The sequence below is a fragment of the Ruditapes philippinarum genome, unplaced genomic scaffold (genome assembly GCF_026571515.1).
Source record: "Ruditapes philippinarum isolate M1 unplaced genomic scaffold, ASM2657151v2 ctg8113_1_1_1_1, whole genome shotgun sequence".
Lineage (NCBI taxonomy): Eukaryota > Metazoa > Mollusca > Bivalvia > Venerida > Veneridae > Ruditapes > Ruditapes philippinarum.
The window spans coordinates 95,001-103,741 of record NW_026861133.1 but is presented as its reverse complement, the minus strand read 5'-3'; the positions used below and the strand labels follow the sequence as shown (position 1 = coordinate 103,741).

At 28.6% G+C, this 8,741-nt stretch overlaps 1 protein-coding gene across 1 annotated transcript in view; it reads left to right on the top strand.

Moving 5' to 3' along the window:
* Nucleotides 1-1,439: 1,439 nt before the first annotated feature.
* LOC132714669 (uncharacterized) overlaps nucleotides 1,440-8,741 on the top strand; it is a 51,822-nt gene continuing 44,520 nt past the window's right edge. The window contains exon 1 of the mRNA XM_060697578.1: nucleotides 1,440-1,570. The gene's annotated coding sequence lies outside the window, so the exon portion shown is untranslated. The remainder of the gene's footprint in view (nucleotides 1,571-8,741) is intronic.

The window sequence follows — 8,741 nt, the reverse complement described above, 5'->3', positions numbered from 1 at the left end:
TTCACAAATTTTCATTTACATGTAATTAGAACATGAAAATGTTACTTAAAACCCCTGCAATTTTCTGTGCAATCTATTACTGATAAGCTTTCACAACCATTTTAAATTTCAAAAATATCTTTGATACCCTAATCCTTAAAAATGTGCAAAATTTTCTTTCAAATGTTTGCTTGAGGCTTAAAGTTAAACTTACTTTTTAAAAATATACTGCCTTATATTTCTTATAAAATAGACTGATAGATACTGCATGCATTCTCTCAAAGACATATATATATTCAGTTACTTACAGCTCTTTCATCAAATAAAACTGAGTCAATTGTTAAATTTTATACTGTTCAGGAAAGTACAGAAAATCATGACTTATCTTCAAGAAAAAGAATTTTTTCCTAAAAACTAACATAAAAATTTGTCCTAATAAATACATTTACAACTCTTAAATCAAATAAAACTCAGTTAATTAGTTAAATTCATGACTGTTCAGGAAACAGAGAAAATCATGATTTATATTTAAGACAAAGTGGATTCTCCTAAAAACTTAAACAAGAATTTGTTCAAAGAAATACATTTACTACAATAAATTTATATTTCTTCAATTACACTTTAATCATTTCATTATAATTATGTCTTAAAATATTAAGTCATTATGTTTATTTTATACGGTTTTATATTAAAAACATGTGCCTGAAAAATATATGGCAAAAAAGAAGGCTCAATGTGCATGTTTATACCCAAAAGCTTCAAGCATTTTTCTTCAGATACTTATATATATATTAGAAAAACATACAAGTACACTGACTATAAGTTTGTACATGTCTTGTGTCTATAATGAAATGATTTATTCAAACTCTTGACAAGTTTTTATATCATTTCTAGCATAACAGAATAAAGTTTATATATACAGTAAAAACATTCAATACATAATTTATTAAGTCAACATAATTTGTCATCTTAGTGCAATAACTGATTAACTCTTATTGAATTTAGAAGAACTTATTTCGTTACTACACTAAGATGACAATATGTAGTTTTTTTAGGAAAAGTACATGCAAATGAAATGTGCATTGAAAATAAATCAATAGATTCTTTACTGGTATATGACTAAATTTTATAGCCATATATTCTGTACACACATATAAGTTTTCTAATGACAATACTGACATTTATTTTATCAACAACCACAAAAATAAACACTAGTTAATGCCCCACGTCAGAAAAACCTTATTTATATAACTATAATTATTTTTCTGATGAAATTATGTCATTTATCTATAAGAGCATGATTTTACATGCAACATTCCTTTTAAATCATTTGTCGTCTTAATAAATACTTTATTGATTAAATTCATTGAACTTCATACACAAGTCTTATAGTTAAATTTATAACAAGGGAAATAATCCAATTAATTTTCACAACAACAGGAAGAGGAAGTGAGTTATTCCCCTTTAAGCTTTTCAGTAAAAACCAAAAGAGGAAGTAAAAATTGTAAAATTTCCCCCTTTCTTGTCAAACAGAAAGTCAATACCATTTTTGGATTATTTTCAAGACTTAGTGTCAAATTCAACTATCAAAGTATGTTTAAGATTTATTCTTATAAAGAAAATTTCATATTTATATTGAATAACTTTTTTAAGAAAGTACTACATGGAATATTTTATTAGATAAGTGTTCAATTCAATTATCTCCTTAGTCAATATTCTGCTTCAACAGCCTTTGAATATCAAAAACATAAAAACTGAAAATTTATTAGACATATAACTATATTGACATATCATTTAATCTTTAACAATTTTTATGTAACTGTAGAATGCAAAATGCTGACAGTAATTCAAGTGATATAAATCAATCAACTTTTAATTAACATTATTTGTCTTTCATATTTTGAACCAAAAATGGAAGTAAGGTAAAACAAATATGAATTACACTGAAAAAAAGTTAAAGGCCTATTCTACCCCCCAAACAAGAAGACCAAGATGGCCCTAGATCGCTCACCTTATCCATCCAATTCATCCAAACAATTACTTAGACAATTATCCTGACCAAGTTTGATGACAATTGATCTAGAGTGTAAACAAAGTTTTTCCATATTTGGCCAGGTTGACCCAGGTTACCCATATTCAAACTTGACCTAGAAATAATCAAAACAAACTTGCCGCACAGACACTTGTGAGTCAGATCCTCCACCCCCCCTCCTCCAATGTGATACGCCCCTGCAAATACTCTATCAAAAATATTCTAATATTTCAACACGAATGGGACATCTGTTACAAAGATAAAACTGGTTTTCAAACAATTTATACATATATGAAAAAATAACATATACCATCTGAAATTCAAGTCTCAATAAAGTAAAGATTTAGTCTTTCACAATTTTACTGCAGTATACAGAAGTATAGCATATTTTCACCAAGAATGTCATTAAAGCAGCATTCTGATTTTTTTTCTGTTGGAAAAACAATACTGCCTTGTTTCAAACTAAGTCTTTTAGTAATTTTGTGAAAACTGCATCAAATCAATGTTAAGCCTTCTTGAAACAGCATCCCAAGAGTTATTTATAAAACATAATTGACTTTTTTATTTCTTAAAAAAAGAAGATCAGAAAACAACTTGTCTGCTTTGGTAATTTAAATAGAAAAGAGCTAACCAGTAGGTTACATGTATCAAGGGGTATTTTTCACCATAATTCTTTTGATTTGACAATATATGAAACAATTTACCCAAAAAGAAACAAGAAATGTCGAACGACACAAATGCCCCCCTTTCTAGCCCTTGACTCACATAATGGTAATTTTGTTATAAAAACTTGCCATAAATGGGTACATGGAAGTGTTCAATTATGGAAAAAAGAAAAATAAAGACTTTGTGATAAATAATTTTTCAAGATAATGAGACATTTAAAGCCCCTGTGACCTAGACCTTTGAACTAGTGACCCAAACTCAATTGGGGTTATCTAATAGTTATGACCAGGAAATATTAGGAATATGAAGACTTTGTGATGAATAGCTTACAAGATAAATAGTAAACCATACTGACATTCAAGAACCCTGTGACCTTGACCTTTGACCTAGTGACTCCAAAATCAATAGGGGTCACTTACTAGTTATGACCAATCAGTATGTGAAATATGAAGACTTTGTGATAAATAGTTTTTAAGATAATCAGCGGAAACCAACTGATGGAGAGACAGACATTAGCAAAACAATAAACCCCTCTTATTCGAAGAGGGGAGGGGATAAAAAAATTAAACTTCAGAAAAGCTGGATAGAGGTCACTTTAATTATCACTTAGTGCTTAATTTATCTAATACAAAAGTGTTGGCACATATTTTCTCCATGAATATTACATATTTTCACAAAGACTGTCTACTAGCATTACTAAAATTTACTAAATAGCATTACTTAGACTCCATAGCATCATAAAGAGTGTCACATTCTATCACACAGTGTCACATTTCATTGTAACAAGTGTCACAAATTATCAAATATTTTCACCAACTGTGATACATATCATATCAAAGATTTGAGATAAATTCTATTAACAATATACATTTATAATTTATCAATATCTTGTGGAAACAGATATTAAAATACCAATTCAATTATCACTAAGGGAATCATCTATTCTATTTAACACCATATATACCAACAGTGTCACATATTTTCATCAAAATTATAACATATTATCACTCAGTTTGTCACATAGCTGTCACATACTATCATTATAACTACAAACAAAACAAATTCAATTGTGAGTTAAATATTTCCAATTAGAATTTATATATTTATCAATTAAAAATTGTTAATATATCATTTTTTTTTCCCTTTTCCCTTCTTAGATTAAGCTTTAATTTTCCATCAAAACTTTGAAGTTTATATCCCTGTCCCAAAATTTCCCTGAGGTTTTAACTTAATTTCAAAAGCATGATGTCTTAATTATTTCCCACAAACAAGGCTGATAGATACTACATACTCTCAAAGACAGATATATTTAGTTACTTACAGCTCTTACATCAAATAAAACTCAGTTAATTAGTTAAATTTATTCCTGTTCAGGAAACAGAGAAAATCATGACTTATATTTAAGACAAAGTAGATTCTCCTAAAAACTAACACAAGAATTTGTTCAAAGAAATACATTTACTACAATAAATTTATATTTCTTCAATTACACTTTAATCATTTCATTATATGTCTTAAAATATTGAGTCATTATGTTTATTAAATACGGTTATATATCTAAAACAAGTGCCTGAAAATATATGGCAAAAAAGAAGGCTAAAAGTTAAATGCTCGATGTGCATGTTAAAAAAAATTATAACCAAAAGGTTCAAGTATTTTTCTTCAGATATTTATATACACTTTAGAAAAACATACAAGTACACTGACTATAGGTTTGTGAACATCTTGTGTCTAAAATGAAATGATTTATTCAAACTCTTGACAGGTTTTTGTATCATTTCTAGTGATACACAATAAAGTTTATATATACACAGTAAAAATCCTTCAATATATAATTTATTAAGACAACATAATTTGTCACCTTAGTGCAATAACTGATTAACTCCTATTGAATTTAGAAGAACTTATTACGTTATTGCACTAAGGTGATAATATGAAGATTTTTTAGGAAAAGTACATGCAAATGAAATGTGCATTGAAAATAAATCAATAGATTCTTTACTGGTATATGACTAAATTTTATAGCCATATAAATATTCTGTACACACATATAAGTTTTCTAATGACAATACTGACATTTATCAACAACCACAAAAATAAACACTAGTTAATGCCCCATGTCTGAAAAACCTTATTTATATAACTATAATTATTTTTCTGATGAAAATATGTCATTTATCTCTAAGAGCATAATTTTACATGCAACATTCCTTTTAAATCATTTGTTGTCTTAATAACTTTTTTTATGAAATACACAGAACTTTATAACTTAGTCTTATAATATTGTGCAATTTGTCCAATTTTCATGAAGGGAAATAATCCAATTAAATTTTATAACAACAGGAAAAGGAAGTGAATTGTTTCCCTTTATATTCATTCAAAACCAAAAGAGAAAGTAAAATAAAGTTTCCTTTTAAAAGGAAAGGCTTGCACAGTTGTGCCTTCATCCCAACATATTTATTTGTTTTTATTTTTGTAAAAACGAATAGTTTTGTCAAAACGATTTGAAATCTATTCTCTATTGTATAAAACTTATAAAGAAAATAATCAATCGTAAAAATACTAACGTGAAGATCTATCATACTAAAAGGAAACAAGTGTGCACAATTCATTTAATTACTAAGCATGTTCCCAGATACGATGCGCTATCTATAAATCATCACGTGGTAAGGTTAATGATATGCATGGGCTATTTTTAGATTACCTCACCAAGTTCAGTAGATCTAAATATAACTCGATCATGCACTGTGTGATTTGGACCACCCTTTGAAGACGGAATACTACTACAGTCAACATCCTAAATACTAATACAGACAAAAAACAATTATAAAAAGAAAACTAACTTTTGCGTCTTGAAAAAAGAACTGAAACGGAACAATTTTGTTTATAATTTATTACGGTTTAAATCAATAAATCAAGTAAAAATACGAATCCAATTTATATAAACAAACTGGGATTACTGAAGTAACTAAAATAGCTTAGATTTCCGTAATATTACTTCGTCTGATTCCGCAGTATGACGGAATCGCCCGAATTGTCACGATTGCAATCGGAAGTACATCGGCTATTATCATTAATCCGAAGAGTGACGGAAAAGGCCGAAAAGTTGCGATTGGCACGATTTCAACTGGTTTCCCGTTCAATCATGCACTTATAAATGTAAGCAGAAAACCACCTAACCGGAACAGGTTTTCCAAATGAAATGGCTTGCAGCCGTGGCTGCAAGCCAACAAGTAAAATTTCCAACTAATAATCTTGTCAAACAGAAAGTCAATACAATTTTTTTATTATTTTCAAGACACAGTATCAAATACAACACAAGTAAGTTTCAATTTGATCTTTATACACATAATTTCACATTTCAATAAATACATTATTTAAGAAAGTATCGGATGGAATATTATTTATTTAGTTTGTATTCAGGTATCTTCCATGTAAAGTTTCTGCTTCAAGTTACAATTTAAAATAATGTTAATTTTTAAAAAAATAAAACACTGAAAATTATGTTTGATTAAAACATCTCATTCTTAACTATAGTTACTGTCCAGAAACCACTTTTCCTGTTTTGTAACAGTGTCCTTGACCTTGACCCTAGATGATGCACAAGCAATCCAAACTAGGGTCTCCACATAAGCTTGCTATACAAATGACAATTGATATCTCATTCCAAACTAGTTTTTGTCCTGAAACCACCGACAGGTGGACAGACGGATCGACAAGTTCACGCCTATAAACCCCCAAAACTTCATTTGTGGGTGTACAATAAATAAATATTTATTCAGTAACTCTTTAATCATTTCAATATCTGCCTTAAATATCAAATCCTTTTCTTTGTTCTATTGGGAGAAATTTTAAAAGTCATAAGTGCCTGAAAAATCTATGCTAATTTATATGCTCATTATACATGTATACAAGAAAAGCATTGATGCAAAGCATCAAAGGGCGTCCAAACAGCAGGTGCAGATGAACTAGTAGATATATGATGACAAGATATTCTTATAAACTTTTCAATGGTTCATTGGGTTTTACCAGAATTGTATATCACTTTTGAATGAACGGACGAAAGACATTGTTCATTATTTATAACTTTGATCGGCATGCTAGAAATTAGAATATTACTTGTTATTTCTTTATGATCGTGGTTATTAATAGCAACGGATATACATGTATACAATCATTTATAATCCATATGTGTAACGCATGATCAACACCATACTTGTGTAATTGTCCCTTATTATGTTATTGCTATTAACGAGGACCCCCTCTTAAGGTATCTGTTCACACTAAGTAACAATATGACACTTGTCATATTACCATGTTGATCATGTTGAGCATAATTGTTTATTATACAATAAATGTAATTTCTATTTTAATAAAAAAAAATACAGATTTTATGAATATTGTTTTCTTTTCCTTTTTTGTGTGTGTTTTATGCGCTATTTTAATACTGAGTTTTTACGTTTACTACTATTTTAAGAATTCAATTGTCATACTGATCGACGATTATAAGTCAAAACTTAACTGGAAAAAGTCAGTAAATCATGGTTAATCTTTCAATTTATAATATTGTTTATTCTTAAACCATATACATGTACATTTGTATTTTTCTTTATCATTTTTTAAATTATCAATCAATTGAATAATTCATAAAATCTGATTTGTAACTTTGAATAATTCTTCGGAATCTTTACTAAACACGAATAACAAATTATATAAAATGTTTTAAAGTTGATAGTGTCATATTAATGCCATAAAAATGTACATTTTTTCTCAATTATTGTACATATTTATTGTTTTTATCTCATATAGATAAAATATAACATGCGATTTGTGTTGTTGGTTTTTTTCGAATTGTATGTTTATGTATAATAATAATCAATCAATTCGAGAGTTGATCTGTGTTTATTAATTATTGTAACCAAACTAAGTGACAAACATTCATTTTGAAAAAAAGCTTATTTATCTGTAAAATATTTGTTCTGTTCTGTAACGATATCTACTCCAAAACCGGGAGAGACCGGACAATAAACGTGTGGTACTATTCGCCGGTCATTAGTAAATCCCGGGAGAGACCGGGAATTACCTAGGAGTACATCCCTCTATAAATAGATTTTCGGACTATTAAGGTCATCAACTCATCATTCTATTAACAGCTTTCGGAATAACATACCATAATAACCCACTGTGTACTACAAAATGATAAGCAAAAATACCCCGAAGAGCGCGATTTATTGACGGAAAAGGTTATTTCATTTGAAAATGTTTGCATTGCGAAATTCTCCAGTTCGCCATTCATTGTACATATCGCGACTAATTAACAATCAAGCACCCTCATACCGATCGGAATGATCGGCTTTTATTATTGGCAACTATAAAAGGCTCGAGAAGATGCTGTCGCCCTTTCGCAAAATCTCATTTCATTCCAATAGGCGCCGCGCTTCGGCGCGGACGCCAATAACTCATTGCTTCATCACAAGATTTGTATTGTTTTTTATTGATACACAATAAAGTTTATTCATACACAAAAAGGCCATGGATGCTTTTCTTTAGATATTTATATACACTTAGAACAACTAATACAAGACTTTACTAGTACAATGTGTGTATTGTGTTTAAAGTCAAACACTTGACAGGTTTTTGAATCATTTCTAGTGATACAGAATGAAGATTATTTAGACAGTAAAAATCCTTCATAACAGAATTTATTAAGACAACAGTAGTAAGTTTTGAAGGAATAATTATAGTAATATTAAAAATAAATCACCATATTCTTTACTGGTATATGACTATGGACATATAATTATTTTGTATACAAGAATCTATATAAGTTTTCTTATGAAATATACAATGAACTGACATTTATCAACAACCACAAAAATAAACACTAGTTAATGCCCATGTTTGAAAAACCTTATTTATATAACTATAATTATTTTTCTGATGAAAATATGTCATTTATCTCTAAGAGCATGATTTTACATGCAACATTCCTTTTAAATCATTTGTTGTTTTAATAACTTCTTTATTGATTAAATACATGTAACTTCATATATAAGTCTTATAG